Source organism: Mustela lutreola, chromosome 7 (genome assembly GCF_030435805.1).
Source record: "Mustela lutreola isolate mMusLut2 chromosome 7, mMusLut2.pri, whole genome shotgun sequence".
NCBI lineage: Eukaryota > Metazoa > Chordata > Mammalia > Carnivora > Mustelidae > Mustela > Mustela lutreola.
The window spans coordinates 77,268,057-77,286,641 of record NC_081296.1 but is presented as its reverse complement, the minus strand read 5'-3'; the positions used below and the strand labels follow the sequence as shown (position 1 = coordinate 77,286,641).

Below are 18,585 nucleotides of genomic sequence, written 5' to 3'. Positions count from 1 at the left end.
AGGGAAAGGGAGAGTACTCACCAAGGAGAATCTGAGGAAAACACACTTTGTGCCTTTACCATGGAACCTATGACCTGTGTCCCCTGCCTGCCTCAGACCCCACCCATCCTGACGTACCATCCCTGAAGCCGGAGGGCAGGACACCTCTCCTAGACAAGATTGGAGGTCAGCTGCCGTCATCGTCCCTCTGCCCCACGCAGAGCCATGGCCACGCCTGGGAACCCACCACACTCAGCGGCTAGTGCCCTGAGGCCTTGGTCCTGATTTGTCCGTCTTTCAGCTGCTGTTCAGGTTCTGCACAAGGGGCTAATGACATGTATCTGTTCATGTTTCTCAGCCACACGTCTTCTTTTTTTTTTTTTTAATATTTTATTTATTTATTTGACAGAGATCACAAGTAGGCAGAGAGGCAGGCAGAGAGAGAGGAGGAAGCAGGCTCCCCGCTGAGCAGAGAGCCTGATGTGGGGCTCGATCCCAGGACCCTGGGATCATGACCTGAGCCGAAAGCAGAGGCATTAACCCACTGAGCCACACAGGTGCCCCAGCCACACATCTTCTGATACCCTGTGAAATTCAAAGGAATTGAAAATGTTGGTGACCGCAGATTATAAAAACCCAGAACAAGGCCCTGCTGTCCCCATCTGGTTAGACATACACTTAGGGAGGCCCTTAGGACCTACCAGCTGCAACTTTCCGAGTTTGAGCACTGGCTTACTAAGGTGATCCGGCGTCCGGACCAGGCAGTGTCTCCCTCTACACCAACATCACAGAGCTATGTTTTACCATCATCCCTGAGCTCAATATCCCGTTGAAGCCTCAGGCTTTGTAAAGCAGGCAGAGAGGACACAGCTGTTCTCATCACCTAAGAGTGCTCTGACTGCAAGGCAGAACCCTTCCCAGCCCCCTGACCCCGTGGACCCCGGTGTCAGGTGGGAGCCATTTGCTGAGACAGATGTACATACCAGGCCGCAGGTATGTGTGAATGCAGGAACACTCCAGAACCCGCCTGGTCCGATGTTCTTTCCCCAGGAGAGGATGAGAGGGCAAGCAGCAGGCATGAGTGGGATAGGAGGGTTGAATAAAGACAAAGGTGAGGTCGAGAAGGAGGGCCGTCTGGCACCAGCGCTGCCTTCCTCTTCTGCGGCCTCCCAGCAGCCCTCCGTCACATCTTTTCCAGAGTCCCTTTTGTCCTGTGGGTATTTAACCCAGTGCCATCCCAGTGTGCACCTTCTACCTTGATATCGGACTCTTAGTTCTGACTAGAGTCCTCGGTGATGATAATCCACACAAAGCACTTATAACCCTGCTATCACATCTCCGTGTCTGATGCCAGGAGAGATCTACAAGGCCTGGAGGAAAGTAGGGGGAGTTTATACTGGAGGAACACGGAACTCTATTTTGCTTACAAGCAAGTTTCCATCCTATGCCTCAGGTAAGGGCACCCCGTAACTGCCAAGACTACATCTTAAGAGCAGAGATCTGAGGCCATTGCTGTTGACTTGGATTACAATGGTAATGACCTTGATTTCTTGATACAGCCCCAGATATCTTGGCACATCTTGGCTCCAAGTGTTTTCTGCATTCAATTTATGAAAACGCTGAGTAGGACATTGATGCTGATCTAATGCTTGTCCGTAAAATGTGTTCTTAGAAATTGGAGGCACACCTGGGGCGCCTGGGTGGCTCAATCGGTTCAGCATCTAACTCTTGGTTTCGGCTCAGGTCATGATCTCAGGGTTGTGAGATCGAGCCCCAAGTCAGGCTCCCCACTCAGCAGGGCATCTGCTTGAGATTCTTTCCCTCTGCCTCTCCCCCTACTTGTGTCCTCTCTCTGTTTTTCTCTCACAAATAAATAAATGAAAAATAGGAAACAGACCTGATGAATCATGAAGCCATCCTGCCTTCAAGACTAATGAAACAAATGGTCTGGCAGCCCAAACACAGGGAGTGGATTGTAATGGGTAATCAGGTGCACTTACCATCTGCTAAAAATAGTTTTGAAGGCTCGATCTTCGTGTTTGTGTTTTCAGGGGCCACAGACGAACTTTTACTCCAACCACCTGGTAAAGAGGAAATCTTCCAGCATTTGATATTCAGGAGGAATTGAAAATGCAAAAATAAGAAAATAAATAAATCTGTGATCTGCACCCTGCAATCCTAATCTGGCATTGAAACTGTGGAGACCACCAGTCTCCTGACCCTAGGACTGAGGCAACACTGACCTTGACTCCTCCAGGCAGCCTAGCTGGCCCGGTCCACTCCTGCTTCTGTGCTGGGTATGCATGTCAGCCTCCACTTACATCTTCCACATCACCTCCTTCGTCAGCAAGTGGAGCCAGATTCTTCGGTAGATGGTGGGCCACTGACGAAGGATCATATGAGCTGCCTTGAAAGGAAATGTCAGGGAAAGTTTTTCAAACATGTTCCTCAGGTGGTCACTAGACCAGTTGTTGTCAATCTTGCTACACCCTAGAAGCACCTGCAGCGCTTTAAAAAGCCCTAGGGAGGGGCCCCTGGGTGGCTCAGTGGGTTTAGCCTCTGCCTTCGGCTCAGGTCATGATCTCGGGGTCCTGGGATTGAGCCCCGAATCAGGCTCTCTGCTTCCCTTCCTCTCTCTCTGCCTTCCTCTCTCTCTGCCTGCCTCTCAGCCTACTTGTGATCTCTCTCTCTGTCAAATAAATAAATTTAAAAAAAAAAAAAAAGCCCTAGGGATGCCCCTGCCAGCTCTGGAGATTCCATTTGATTGGCTTAGGTGAGACATGGCTTGAGCAGGTTCTAAAAGTTCTCCAGGTGATTCTCCTGTGCGACCCACCAGAGTCCTGCAGCCAGGGCTGAGAATCATGGTATTAAATGGGGACCTGATAGTTAACCGTCCGTGATAACATGTTCCATTCGTGTTCCATTAAGCTAATTGATCCAGGTAAGGTTTTACTTAAATCTTATTTTTTAAAGAAATTTTACTTAAATCTTGAGATCCTTATATTAAGAATGTCCACTTGAGGGTGCCTGGGTGGCTCAGTGGGTTAAGCCGCTGCCTTCGGCTCAGGTCGGCTCAGGTCATGATCTTAGGGTCCTGGGATCGAGTCCTGCGTCGGGCTCTCTGCTCAACAGGGAGCCTGCTTCCCTCTCTCTCTCTGCCTGCCTCTCTGTCTACTTGTGATCTCTCTCTGTCAAATAAATAAATAAAAATCTTTTAAAAAAATGTCCACTTGAGTTATATGAGTATCAACTTCTTTTTTCTCTTTTTACTTTTTTGTTTTGAAGTTAGACATCATGGTGATTTAATGAGTCCAATAGCTCAATAAGATCTAGTCTTTCTTCTCCCTCTTTCCATTTCCCAGCCCCATATATAACTTCTTTTAACTCTTGTAGTTGATTCTTTTGGTATTTGCCTCTGTATCTTTAAATAGAATGCCTGGATTACTACTTCTTGGTTTTCAGTTCGGGATATAGCTGTTGCCTTCATATCATGACAGATGAAGACATAAGTTCTTCATCCCTCTCATCTCCTGCCACTCTTGGATTCCTGTTCCCCTACCCAACCTGATATAGTTATATCATAATTTTGTTTAAATCAATATTCATTTTTTACATTATTATAATTTTGTGTGTCTGAGTTGAGCCATGTAACAAACTATGATTATTTTTCCTTTCTTGTACATTTTTTTTGTTAATAATTGTCTTTTTTTAACTTGTTAGGTTTTTGGGTTTTTTTAAGATTTATCTCTTTGAGAGAGAGAGAAGGCACAGGTGCACAAGCAGTAGGAGTGGTACAGGGAGAGGGAGAAACAGAGCAGGGAGCCCAATGTGGGGCTCCATCCCAGGTTCCTGGGATCATGACCTGAGCTGAAGGCAGGAGCTTAACCAACTGAGCCACCCAAGTGCCCTGCCTGGTTAGTTTTTTTTATTAGCGGTCTATAAACTTTTTAGCAATCCATTCTTAAATCCTCCTCCAATTATTTAAATCTCTTCTCGAGACATGTATTCACATCAGGCATTTTATAAGTCTCTGCCTTCTGAGGAACTGTCTTCCAGAGCCTCTGGCTTGCTCAAACACAGGCTGGTCGTCCCCCTGTGCCTGCTACAGAGTTGTCATCCTGCAATATCCCTTCAGTATCATCCTGGATTCCTTTCACTTTTCACCCTTCTTGGGTCTCCTGTTTCTGTATCCCTGCCTTTTTTTCTGTCTTGGTTTTCTCCCTCATTTTGCTGAAACACATCCTCCAGCAACTTTCTGAGGAAGAGTGTGAGAAATAACAAGTTAGAAGCCTGGCATATTTGAAAATGTCTTTATTTCACCTTCACAGTTGATTAATACTTTGGGCATGAAGTTCTAGATTGTAAATTATTTTCACTCAGTTTTAAAGGCATTTTTCCATTTTCTTCTAGCTTCCACTGTTAAAGGCATTCTTCCAATGTTCTTTTAACTTCCAGTGTGGATTCCTGATCCTTTTTTTTTTTTTTTTTTTTGTGGACTGTTTTTTTTCTTCGCTCTCCCTCTCTCTTTTGCTCGCTTTCCCTCTCTCTCCAGAAGCCAGCAGGATCTTCTCTCTGACCCCAGAGATCTGAAATTTCACGATGATATGTGATATTCATCCATTGTGCTAGGCACTTAGGTGAGCCTTTCAACCTGGAAACTGGTGTCCTTTGGTTGTGGGAGATTTTGTTGAAGCATTTTATTGATGATGCTATCCTTTCTGATTTTCTGTTTTCTCCTCCAGAACTCCTAATGTTTGGATGATGGACTTCTCTGATGCCATTTACTTTTCCAAATGTAGTTGGAAGGGTCTCATTGTAGACACTGTAGTTTGGCTAATCCAGTGCCCACTGCCAACTTCCTTCTTTCCTGGACTTACATTTGGAATGGGAAAAGCTAAATAGTTGCTTCTCCAGCTAGCCTTGCTGCTAAAAGTGGCCATGGGACATAGTCCTGCCAATGCGATGTTAGCAAAAGTCTTTCCAAATGTCAAGGCACAGACAGTGCTTGCATGGCCCCTCATCCTTCTCTCTGCCTTGAATATAGATTCATATGGATGAATATGGAGCTATAATAGTTATCCTGAACTCGTGAGGAAATGGCAAAACAATCACAGATGTTATACATAATATTCTTCAAATAAGCCACTGAACCAATTCCAGTGCATGTCTCCTGAATTTTTGTTACATGAGAAAAATGAATCTCACTTTTTAAGCCTCTATAGGTTAGTTGGTTTTTTTTTTTTTTTTCTGTCACTTGCAGCCAAACTTATTTCTGGTAGATTCTTACTGACTGTAGACACTTGATAAATATTTGTCTGGTTGAATTTTATAGAAAACATGAGAGATGTATATATGAGAGATGTGAGCCCATGGATGCCATACACAAAATGTTCTCCTCTCCATGACACCGAACTAAAAAAAAAAAAAAAAAAGGAACACACCCAGGTCTCTCTTCATGTCTTCAGAACATCTGTAGAAAAAGGTTAGGAGGACCAAGAGGAGCTTTTCTTCAGAGTAGGCAGAGAACGATTCCAGACGAGTTTGAGGAGAATGACAGGTGATCAATGTCATGGGAAGGAGCACATAAGACCACATTTTCTCTTCATAGGCTTAGAGAGGCACAGTATTTGCCACCCAATAGGGGTGGCATCTGTTAAACAGTAGGAGAGGAAAAAGACCTCAAAGGCCTGGCAGAGGAACACTTTGTTTTATCTAAAATACAGTCTTGGGCACCTGGGTGGCGAAGTTGGTTAGGTGACTGCCTTTGGCTCAGGTCATGATCCTGGAGTCCTGGGATCAAGTCCCACATCGGGCTCCCTGCTCAGCAGACAGTCTGCTTCTCCCTCTGACCCTCTCCTCCTCTCATGCGCTCTCTCTCATTCTCTCTCTCTCTCTCAAATGGATAAAATCTTTTTTTAAAAAATAAAATAAATATAAGATACAGCCTTATCCATTTGTGCTTCCTCCCTGTTATATGTGCTGAACAAAATAATAATTACTCTGTAATCTGTGCTCCCAAGGTAGGCCATCCAAGTGTTTTAACAGGGAGAAGAATGGCATACAAAGTCAAGCTCTTTTCATTCTAAAAACGAGATGTTGAAGTTTTCTAGAAGCAAATGCTTGCCAACATGGCTGTAATTGTATGTTTCTCTTACCCAAAAAGTCAAGGAGGTGAAGCAAGAGTAAATTTGATTTAAAAGATATGTATTAGGCAGCAGTTGCAATCCAGAAGGGGCCCAATTTGGCTATGAAATCGGTTTCCTGCTGACAAGTCAGCCAGGGTCAGAGAAAGTGAGGCCATCATCCACCACAGGCTTCTTCTGCACCTTTAGGAACTGGAGTTTCCCACCGCTGGAAACAGAACCACTTCTCAGAAATGAGTTTTCAAGAGAGAGAAGTTGGCCTTACTGTGGTTTGACGGCTCTGACCACAGTTTTTACCACAGCTATTTCTATTTTTAAAGCTGCTTTCCAGTAACTGCAAGTAGACCTCAAGGCTGGCAACCGTCCAGAAGGCCTTCCACCACGGAGCCCCTTCTGCTGTGGCCCAGGGCCTGTTCTACAAGGAGACAGGAAGTGTTCAAAAGACAGCAAGTGGCACTGTAGGCGGGTGGGGGTTCCTCATGGGCTCAGGGCACGTGGGTGACGTGGGACAGGCTGAGCCACAGCATGGGGCTTGCCAGCATCCATACTGCCTGAGGAGGGCGCTCAGAGACACTGTTCGTCCGCGTCCCAGCACAACTTCCTCCTGGGCCCTGAACAGTTGAGAAGAGGTTTTTGAACAGTAACTCTCAACAACCCTGGCTCCTCCCATGAAGAAGGAGCCTCCTTCTCCGTGTCCTTTAACTCACCTTAGGCTATTGTCTCAGAGCGTCCCCTTGTGGCAAGGTGGAGTGATGACTTGTCCTAAGAGCCCTGTATATGCAGAGACAGGGAAGGGTGCCTTACCTCTAGACTCATAGAATGGGTCTTCTGGGGACCCAGGGTGGTTGGTTTGTCCCATCTCTGCTCCCAGACAAAAGAATAGGGAGTTCACAGGTACACGCATCCCACAACGGCCAGTGTGGTTCCTCTGGTTTATTCTGTTAAACAGAATTGAAATTCTCTCTCAACCTTGGTTCTTCACTTGTTAAAGCTAGTTTTTCAGTTACTGATGCATTTAACTTCATTGTATGTCAGGTCTCTGCAATTTTTTATGTGGTCTTTTTACACTCAAAATTTTCAAACTCCCAACCTAAATAACAACTTGTCTTTTAAAATATATTTAAAATGATAGATGGATGTATAAATAATTTATACTACTTCAACTCTGTGCAGCCATTTTAAATGATAATTATGATTCTACAATTCCTGGAGGAGAAAAGGAATTGGCGCAGTCACTTCTTATTTTATTATTTTTAGATTTCTATTATGGACAATTCCAAAAATACAAATTTAGAGGAAATGACATAATGAATCCTCACATACCCAACACCTCCTTTATACCCTGTCTCTTCACATAAGCAAATCCTAGCTTCTCCATACAAGCTCCTGAGTTCTTCAACATGAACTTAGTCATCTTCAAGTGGTCCTGTTCTTCAGTATGACAAGAGGTGCCAGGTTCATCCTGTACTTTTGGTGTCCCAAATGGAATCAGCCATTTCCTTTAAATAAATATTATGTAGAGAGTCCAGTCTGGGTTCTCAGGGTGAGACGGATCCTGAGCTGGTCACCATTTGTAGGTTACAGTGCCTACTATGGCATTCTCTTCAGGCTCTTTTAAACATTTGGATCCACATAACTATAATAGGCCATATTTGGCATTGATTTCACTTAGAATAAGGATCCAAGGACAGGAAACACAGCACACCAGCCAGGCAGTGGGGGGCATTTCTCTAGGTCCTACACGCCCTGCCCCCATTGGAGGTGGTCATCGAGAGGGCGCCGACTAATGGTTGACCCATGAGCTAGACTGGGAAAATGAGAGGCTCCTCACCACCACCCACCCCCTCCATCAGTCTACCTCCAACCCCTATTCCAACCCCACCCCCAGTACTTGGAATATACACTTCTGCCTACCCCTCCCACAGTGGGAGCTACTCCAAGGACATAGCCTTGATAGAGTAAGGTATTGTGGAGACCCTCTGGGCTGTGCATGTAACTGAACCCAGTTAAGTCCTCTGTAGGACTTTGAAGGTTCTGGCAGGCAAAGATCTGTTCATCTTGCTGCTAGCCACACAAGAGCAGCCTCATAAGTAAGTTCCCCTGCTGATTAAACTTGCCACCTACTGATCTGGAGGGATCCGCCTCTTTCTTCAGTCTCTCCTTGCCCTCCGGGGATAGGGGCCAGTTTGCAAACCAACACCCCCACCCCTGTTTCTACCATGGGATTGCCAGCTCAAGTGCAGGATGCCCAATTAAGCTTCAGTTTCAGAGAAACAATGAATAAAAACCTCTTATCCCAGTTAGGAGCCAATATCACTAGTAACAATTCTATGGGACTAGCTTACTCCTGTGCCCTGACAAGAGACATGTCCAGTTCCAAGTCATGATTCTCCCAAACCATAGCTTCGCATGAGGGCTTCCTAATTCATTCACTGTCCTCACAGTCCAGATACAGTGCACCATTTTTACCACAAGCAACGCTGCCTAGTAACGCAGCTGACATTCCACTCTTATCAGATTCCCAGGAGAACAGCTATAGAAAGTAAACTCCATGGAGAAGGAGGAATAATTTGTTTTAGCCCTTTATACAGACAAGCCTTTTTGGTGATCAGAACTAGGACAATATACAAAGATAGAGATAGGTGACAGATGACAGATGATAGCGCAAGGATTCAGTTTTCCAGCTGTGTGGAGAAAATCCAGTTCTTTATTATATCTTTGTTTCCTGTGTGTCTCCTTTACTACTCACATGAAACACTTCACTCCTGACACTTCCAGTCACCGAATGTGTGGGATTATTCCCCACACCAAGCAATTCCCTACCAACACCAACTGAGTGTCACACAATTCAAGTCAATTCAGATGCCACCTATCTGAAGATAGCGTCAGACTAAGGGCTCAGTCCCATAAGATTGTCTCCCTTCCCCATACACATACACACACACACACACACACACACACACACACTTCGATGCCATTCACAAGCCCAGGTTATCACCTCCTGACCAACCTATATGGTTCCAATAGGCTATAGGTCAGAGGTTCAAATTACCCTCTCCGTGGGTTCAATTAATTTGCTACAGCATCTCACAGAACTCAGAGAAACATTCTACTTATTCAATCACCAGTTTATCGTGAAAGGATGTAACTCAGGAACCGCCAGATGGGAAAGATACAAAAAATGAGGTATGGGGAATGGGCAGGGAGCTTCCACAGCCTCTCAGAATATACCATTCCCCCCACCTCTCCACATTCACCAACCCAGAAGCTCTCTGGCCCCCATCCTTTGGGGGTTTTATGGAGGCTTCCTTCCACTGGCATAACTGATTAAATCACTGGTCACTGGCAATTGACTCAACCACCCAGCCCTTCTCCTCTCTCCAGGAAGTCAGGGGCTGGGACTGACAGTTCCAACCCCCTAGTCACAAGATTGGTTCCCTTGGCCCCCAGCCATAGGTGGGGTCCAAAAGTCACTCCATTAACATAAGACAACTTCTCTCAAGGGCTTTAGGAGCTTTGTGCCAGAAATGGGGATGAAGACCAAATATATATTTCTTATTATAAATCACAATATCAGAGAGAGAGAGAGATGATAAAGATGATTCATCAATGTGCAGATTAATAAATATGGATAAATAAAACACATTATGGGTTCATATTGATACTTCCAATTCCAATACAAGACTGTAAGGTTATTATTTAACTATATCTTCATTTCCACCTCCTTTCTCTCATGCTAAAAACCCCACTTCTCAACACACTCTTTTACTCTTTCCCACAATATACATCCAGCAGTCTTGAGATAAGAGTACCCATGCTGGGCGCCTGGGTGGCTCAGTGGGTTAAGCCGCTGCCTTCGGCTCGGGTCATGATCTCGGGGTCCTGGGATCGAGTCCCATATTGGGCTCTCTGCTCAGCAGGGAGCCTGCTTCCCTCTCTTTCTCTCTGCCTGCCTCTCTCTCCATCTACTTGTGATCTCTCTCTGTCGAGTAAATAAATAAAATCTTTAAAATAAAAAAAAAAAGAGTACCCATGCTATCACTAACAATATGATTACTGGAGTAATACCCATGCTATCACTAACAATATGATTACTGGAAAATTTAAGATATTCTTGAAGTTCTTTTTGATTTTAGGGATGTACTCGAATAACTATTTTAAAATCACTTCTAGAAAGAGATCTTTCTAGAATTATAACTGACACAAAGTTCATGTTGCTTTTAATTGTTTAAGGATTTTTTAAATTTTTTTTAAATTTTTTAAAATGTTCTATACTTACCATTTTCATGGTTCCAAAGCCAAATCTACAAAGTCTGTTCAGAGAATTCTAGCTTCTGTCCCAGGCCCTTTGCCCCATCCCTTTTTTTTCCCCATAGGTAACAACTTATTTTTACTTTATGGTTTATCCTTCCTTTGTGATTTTTTACTATAGTTTTAACCCCTGTCTTAAGGGGTATATTATGTAATTATGTAATTCTCTGCTTTTTTTTCCCCCTCAAATTTGGTTTTTAATATAAAAGCTTTATTGAGATTTAGTTCACAAATACACAACTCAATGATTTTTTTAGCATATTCAGAGAGTTGTACAACTATAATCAATTTTAGAATTTTTTTTAAAGATTTTATTTATTTGAGAGAGCGACACAGAGAGAGAAAGAGAGACAGAGCACAAGTCGGGGTGTGGTGTCCCAGGCAGAAGGAGAATGCAGAACTCAATCCCAGGACCCTGATATCATGCCTGAGCGGAAGGCAGATGCTTAGGTGACTGAGCCACCCAGGCACCCTAGAACATTTTCATTCCTCCAAGAAGAAACCACGTATTCATTAGCAGTCACCCTTTATTTTCCCCAACTTGCCAACCCCAGCCCTAGACAACCACTAACCCACTTTCTCTCCCCTTGGAACTGCCTGTGGTAGGTATTTCCTATACATGAAATCATACAGTATGTAACTTTCATGTCTGGTATCAGACACACCTAGCACACACTCTGGGAGTGTCCCCTCAGAGGCCTACGAGGCCAGGCAAGGAAATAACACATAAATGAGCCAGGGAACACATAAATCATCTGAAAGGGGCTGAGCCCCTAGATTTTTGCCAGGTGGGAACACCTCCACTCTCTGATTTTCTTTTCAGATAAAGTTGGAAATTTATATTTTTATGTGAAATTTTCTGATTTGTTCTCAGGTTTTGCAAATGTGTTTGGAAGTTTTATCCAAACCTCTGTGAAAAAAGAGAAAATGAAGAGAACTGACCTCCCTTGAGGATTTGACTCTGGGAATCCATGAGGCTGTGTCCAAGCTCACAGCACCTCCCACAGCCACAGGCACACCTGGGGCTTAGGAAGGTGGACTCTCCCACCTGCCCACCCACCCTTCAGTCTCCAGTAGCTCAGGAGGACTCGCCTGGAGCTACAGCCTGACATCACTTCACCTTTGCTTCCCCATCTTTAAAAAGGAGACAATAGGGATGTCTGGGTGGTTCAGTCGGTTAAGGCGCTGCCTTTGGCTTAGGTCATGATCCCAGCGTTCTGGGATCGAGTCCCACATCAGGCTACTTGCTCGGCGGGGAGCCTCCTTCTCCTTCTGCCTCTGCCTGTGCTCACTTGTTTGCTCTCTCTAACAAATAAATAAATTTTTTAATCTAAAAAGGAGGGTGCCTAGGTGGCTCAGTGGGTTAAGCCGCTGCCTTCGGCTCAGGTCATGATCTCAGGGTCCTGGGATCGAGTCCCGCATCAGGCTCTCTGCTCAGCAGGGAGCCTGCTTCCTCCTTTCCTCTCTCTGCCTGCCTCTCTGCCTACTTGTGATCTCTGTCTGTCAAATAAATAAATAAATAATCTTAAAAAAAAATCTATAAAGGAGACAATAAAGTCACTGAGCTGTGACTTGCACAGTGCAGTGAAGCTGGGAAGTATCAATAAGCCCACACGTTTAGAAGTATGTGTAAAAGAATATCAAATTGAATCACCTCCTTCGTTTATCAAAATTTTGGGAAATGGAGAGTAGATAAAAATATTCTTGAAAGATGAGGAGAGGGGCGCCTGGGTGGCTCAGTCAGCCAGGTGTCTGCCTTCACCTCAGGTCATGATCTCGGGGTCCTGGGATGAGCCCCATGTTGGGCTCTCTGCTAGGCTAGGAGTCTGCTTCTCCCTCTGCCCCTCTCCCTGCTCATGCTTGCGCTCTCTAATCAATAAATAAATAAAATCTAAAAAAAAAAAAGATAAGAAATTTGAAAAAAAGTTTAAAAGTATAATGCTACAATACTCAATTAGTCCTAGGGTATAGTACTAATGCTCTAACACACTAGCAAATAAATCTTAATACACTTAAGCACTTTATTAATAAATAATTAAAATCTATCAGAAAGTCATTCTTTAATGCATATTATTGGAATCTTAATCATTTGGGGGGGAGAATAGGCTGAGGTAGCCACCTACACCATATACCGCAATCAATGTTAGAATTAAAAAACTGCAACCATGAAAGAACTTTCTCCACATTTAGAACAAACTTTCGAAGCACAAAAGCAGCTCAGTACATGCCAAAGAAAAAGGCTGATAGACCTGAGCGCCAAAAAGGACTCTTTAACCCCTCAAGTTTTCTTAAAGCCATAATTAAAAATGAAACAACACAATAATGTGGATGGAACTAGAGAGTATTATGCTGAGTGAAATAAGTCAATCAGAGAAAGACAATTTTCATATGATCTCACTGATAGGAGGAATTTGAGAAACAAGACAGAGGATCACAGGGGAAGGGAGGGAAAAATGAAACAAGATGAAACCAAAGACGGAGACGAAACATAAGAGACTCTTAGTCTCAGGAAACAAACTGAGGATTGCTGAAGGGAAGGGGGTTGGAGGGATGGGGTGGTTGGGTGAAGGACACTGTGCTATGGTGAGTGCTTGATTTGTGTAAGACTGATGAATCACAGACCAGCACCCGTGAAACAAATAATACCTTATATGTTAATTTTAAAAAAGTGAAACAACAATCTGGGCAAAATGTGAGTGACAAATACAACAAAGGGTACTACCTAAAGACAAAGGCATTATTATCAGTATTAAATACAAAGCTCTTACGTGGTTCAGCAAGAAAACAACCCCCCCATAACCGGGCAAATTCATAAACTGACGTGTCATGGGGAGAAAACAAACCAAATGGATAATACCTGTGACAGTCTTTATAACTTCTCTAAAAATCAAAGATATGCAAAGTAAAATGAGACATTTTTTTTGCTTGGAAGTTAGCCAAGACTGAGAAGAGGATATATCCAACACCAGCATGATTTGGGGGAGGCTGAATGTATATTATCATATAGTGCAAGCACGGTGTAAATTAACTTAGTATTGCCATCGGGAAAATGTTAAATATTACCACCTTACAACCCAGAAATTAACCTTCTGAAAATGTAGTCTAAGAAAATAATAAGAAATATGAAAAGAGATTTGAGTGCAAAGAGGTCTATCAAAATATTACTTACCAGGGCACCTGGGTGGCTCAGTAGTTAAGCATCTGCCTTTGGCCCAGGTCATGATCCCAGGGTTCTGGGATCAAGCACCACATGGCGGGGGTTGGGGGGGAGTCGGGGCTCAGCCGGAGGCTTGCTTCTCCCTCTCCCACTCCCCTGTTTGTGTTCCCTCTCTTGCTGTGTCTCTGTCAAATAAATTTTAAAAATCTTTTAAAAAAATACTGTTTACCATGATGGAAAACTTTATCACCCTAATGACTTACAGCAGGGGACTGATGAAATAAGTCTTGATATAGCTATAGAATGAAACATGATAAATTTTGTTTATCAGATACATTTACAACAGATTTTCAGTAATAAAAATTAGAAGATGTATCCTGAACCATCCTCCACAAAGGTTTATAAAGTACCTACTCTGTGTGTGGTACTGCTCTAGGCATTTGGGATCCATCATTGAACAAAACTCACAGGGTCCTGTCTTCCGGGAGCTTACACTGAGGGTGTAAGGGAGAGACAATAAATATAAGAGATAAGAAGACTGCAAAAAAGGTTAAAGGTGATGGGTTGAAGGAAACAAAAGGAGAGCAGGCTAAGAGGGACACAAAGACTTGAAGGCATAAGGTTTAGACACACCGGTATCAAGAGGAGTACATCTATGTGCAAAAGAGACCTGTTAAATATTTAACACCCATACTATATATATATATCGTTTTTTAAAAAGATTTATTTATTTGTTTTATTAGAGAGGAGTGCACAAGTAGGGGGAAGGGACAGAGAGAGAGAGAGAGAAAGAAAATGTAAGCAGACTCTTTGCTGAGCAGGGAGTCCATGCAAGGCTGATCTCGGGACCTTGGGATCATGACCTGAGCAGAAACCAAGAGACTGAGTCTTAACCAACTGAGCCACCCAGGCGCCCGTGTATCTATCCTTATGTGGATTCTTTACGTAGCTCATATATTAAACAACAACAAGAGCAGAGCCTGGGCGGCTGTCATTAAGTGTCTGCCTTCCGCTCAGGTCAGTATCCCAGGGTCCTGGGGCGGAGGCCCTCCTGCGGCTCCCTGCTCGGCGGAGGGGTCTGCATCTCCCTCTCCTCCCTGGCTGTGTTCTCTCTTGCTATCTCTGTCAACGTCTCTCAAATAAATAAATAGAGTCGTTAAAGATAACAAAACCAAAAAAACACCAAAATATCAACAGTGTCTTGGCCGAAGATGGGATGGTGATTTTTTTTTTATCTTATGGTTGCAGAGTTTGCTGTATTTGCTAACACAAGTACGTATTATCAGGAACAAAACAATATAGGGCATTAGGTGTTTCAAAAAGCTTAGTTCAGGGCGCCTGGGTGGCTCAGTGGGTTAAGCCGCTGCCTTCAGCTCAGGTCATGATCTCAGGGTCCTGAGATCGAGTTCTGCATCGGGCTCTCTGCTCGGTGGGGAGCCTGCTTCCCCCTCTCTCTGCCGGCCTACTTGTGATCTCTGTCTGTCAAATAAGCAAATAAAATCTTTAAAAATAATAATAAATAAAAAATAAAAAGCTTAGTTCATCTACCCATTTGCCCCAGGAAGGGGTTCCCAGAAGGGGGCGAGGCGCGGTTTCCAGGCGGGGAGGGGCCGGACCTTTCCGCGGGGACAGCGTCTTTCCGCGAGAGGGCGCGGGCTTATCCAGGGAGGCGCGGGCGGAGTCCGGAGGTCGGGGTCGGATTTCCAGGCCGCCGCGGGGAATGCGCACTTCTTGTCTGCTTCCCCTTCCACGCCCGGGAGCCGGACACAGAGCGGCCCAGAAGCTTCTGGCCCTCTGAGGCCTGCCTCCTAGGTCAGTAATCATGAAAAAGTCCATTTTCCCTGAAATCAGTGAGTAGGTACAGCTGAGGAAGACCAGGGCTCCGCAAGTACAGGTCGCGAGAGCACGCTCCTCGCCGCGGGGAGCTACGTAGCCGAATGCACGAGTGCTGACCTCGCTGACTCCATCTTGTTCACGCCCGCAGGACACGGCCACGGGGTTGGGGGGGGGGGGGGAATGCTCAGTGTTCCCAGCCCGGGGAGGCGAACGCCTGCCCGGACCCGAAGGAGGGGAGGCTGCTTCTGCCCTGCCCGGAAGCGGTGCACAGAAGGCCCCACTTGAGATAATTGGTGGAAGGGACTGGCCCACAGCTGGTGCCACTTTGGATAACTACCCCGTAACCGCAGCACCGTGTCCCTCAGGAAAAGCTGGGGATTGAGGTCGGTTGGGGGCTGAGTCTGGCTGGGGAAGAAGAGCTGCAGAGCGTCGCGGATCCTGTGCGTCAGTGACCCTGAATCAAACCGGGTGTCAACGGTTTGGAGTGGCTTGTACTGTCTCTTAGTCTCCGAGGGTCTTCTCAGTGGAGGAAACTGACTTTACTGACCCTCCTCCACCTTCTAACAGCGAACCAGTCAGAGCAAACTCGGTCACCTTTTCACCGAGTGAGCGCTGGGGGAGAAAAAGGAGGGCCCTCCAGCAGGAGAAGATATGCTGAGATCAGTTAATGCGGAAGCTGGGAATCAGTGGGGTGCTCTCCCATGCTGGAAAGAGAGGTGCACGGAGCAGGGCAGGGAGAGTAGGGAGGGTGAGTAAGGCAGAGGCACAGGCAGCACGGTGAAAAGTCACTGACCTGGATGATGCTGGAGATTTTGCAACCCAATGGCACCCTCCCCCGCCTCCCCCCCCCCCCCCCCCCCCCCCGCTTATCAGCAGTTGTACCCCTGGCCCCAGTCCCTTAGCAAACTTGACCTACATGAAACCCAAGAGCAAAGAGAGTGCCTGTAGCTCAAGGCGCTGACGCAGTCACCCTCTGGCTGCCGGCCAGTTTGGCTAGCAGGTGTTTACTTAGCTGGGCTTAGCTGGATGCACCCCCACTCCTGGTGCAGAGGCTTGCTTCCCTGCGTGCCCCAAACACAGAGCTGCAGGCCCTGGCCAGGAGACCAGGAGACAGGAACAAAGGTGGACAAGAATGCCCAAGGAATGTACCCTACTCATCCCAGCACGGTATGGGACAGGGAGCAAAAGAAACACCCAGCCGGACCGGGTCAGGGAAAACTTCCTGGATGACATAGATGGTAGTGGAGCTCGTCAGAAAGGACTTATGGGTGAGAGAGGCTGTGTCCACGCAAGCAGCTCAGCGGAGCTGGAGCCTGGAGTCAGTGGGGGAAAGGGGTCAGAGGCGTTGCAGGAATGGAGGCTGCTTTCTCTGGAGGGCACTCGGAAGCCTTGGGGCTTTAAACAGCAGAGCTACATGAATGTTGACAGTTTGCAAAAGTCACTGATGACCTTTGTGTTGCTGAACCCCCTGGATACTTTTCAATCTGCCCTGCAGGGGAACTCTCAGCGGTTATTCAGTACTGCTGCTTTCTCCCTCCACCCTGGAGCAGTCTCATGTCCTCAGCCACCAGGTTCTCCTGATTTTCATGTCTGGCTCTCTGGTCACTTGTTCCAGCCCCCACACCGCCCGCTCCTCCCCTCTCTGGCCTCTGAGAGGGGTTCCACGAGACCCTGGCTTGCTTCATTCTCACTCTCAGCTCCTGCTCTCAACCACTCCATTTTATTCCTGTGGCATCACAGACACCTCTGTAATAGTATTATTAGAGAGGGGAGGGTCGTAGCTCCTGGTGTCGGGGCTCAGTGAGCATGTTCTTGCTGAGTCCTGAGCGATTGTGGAGTGAGTGGCGAGGGGCGGGGTGGGGGGGTGGTCAGCAGAGGTGTGTATTGGAGGAGAGGGCTGCTGATTAGAACAGTCAGTGCTCAGAATCTGAAAGAAAGCCGAGTACAGGGCTTACTATTCCCAAGTGTGGAGGGAGTGGTGGACACTAACACATGTTTAAAGACCAAGTAGGGGGTCTGAGAAGAATGTGAAGGTGGGGAGAGGCAGGAAAGATGGGTAAGCCCAACAGGCAAGTGGACTCCAAAGTCTAGGAAGGCACTGGAGCCAGGGATCGAGGCCACAAGAGCAAGGCCAGCAGATTAAGTGGTAGCCTCTCTGGCTTGGATCTCTGCTGCGTTGTGGGCGGGCAGGCATCCAGGGGCGTGCACTCAGCCTTGGGGACAAAGGCTTAAGGGTGTTGGTGGGCCCTGTGTGCATTCCAAACCACACTGACACATCCATGGGGAGGCAGGGAAGTCATGAGCTATTCCTGGTCCCTTCTGTTTTCCAACTTCACATTCCAACAGGACAGAGAATGTCTCACGGCTCTGACATTACAGCCACTGATAAAGAAAATTTGTTTCGTGCCTCATCAAGAGTAAAGTGGCAGTCAAGATCCAAAATGTTCTAAAGAAGTTTCTGTGGCATAACAATTAGTAGAAATGGGTAGAATACTCTGGAAATGGTGTTAGAGCATTTGGCTTTCTATTTAGAAAAAATTAAGTTAAGAGTCCTACCTTAACATCACACACAAAAATAAATCTGATAATTAGTAATTAATTTTAAAACTTCCCAGCTCAGACCCAAATGACTTAACTGATGAATTCTACCAAACATTCAAAGAACTGGGGCGCCTGGGTGGCTCAGTGGGTTAAAGCCTCTGCCTTCGGCTCAGGTCATGATCCCGGGGTTCTGGGATCAAGCCCCGCATCAGGCTCTCTACTGAGCGGGGAACCTGCTTCCTCCTCTCTCTCTCTCTCTCTCTCTCTCTCTCTGCCTGCCTCTCTGCCTACTTGTGATCTTTCAAATAAATAAATAAATAATCTTAAAAAAAAATTCAAAGAACTAATACCAATCCTTCCCAAACTCTTCCAAAAAATAGAAGAAGAATGAATATTTCCCAAGTAATTCTGTGAAAAGACAACCCACAGAATGGGAGAAAATATTTGAAAATCATATATCTTTTTTTTTTAATGTTATTTATTTATTTGACAGAGAGAGATCACAAGTAGGCAGAGAGAGAGGGGGAAGCAGGCTCCCTGCTGAGCAGAGAGCCCGATGCGGGACTCGATCTCAGGACCCTGAGATCATGACCTGAGCCGAAGGCAGCGGCTTAACCC

At 45.7% G+C, this 18,585-nt stretch overlaps 1 long non-coding RNA gene across 2 annotated transcripts; it reads right to left on the bottom strand.

Moving 5' to 3' along the window:
• Window positions 1-404: 404 nt before the first annotated feature.
• LOC131836296 (uncharacterized) lies at window positions 405-13,761 on the bottom strand. 2 transcript variants are annotated; one of them, XR_009355577.1, is made up of 4 exons: window positions 13,603-13,761; window positions 6,927-7,060; window positions 2,223-2,386; window positions 405-2,076 (listed from the first exon to the last, which is right to left on the bottom strand). It is a non-coding gene; the product is annotated as an uncharacterized LOC131836296 (long non-coding RNA). The 2 variants fall into 2 exon arrangements; XR_009355578.1 differs by having other exon boundaries at window positions 405-2,060.
• Between the last annotated feature and the right edge of the window lie 4,824 nt (window positions 13,762-18,585).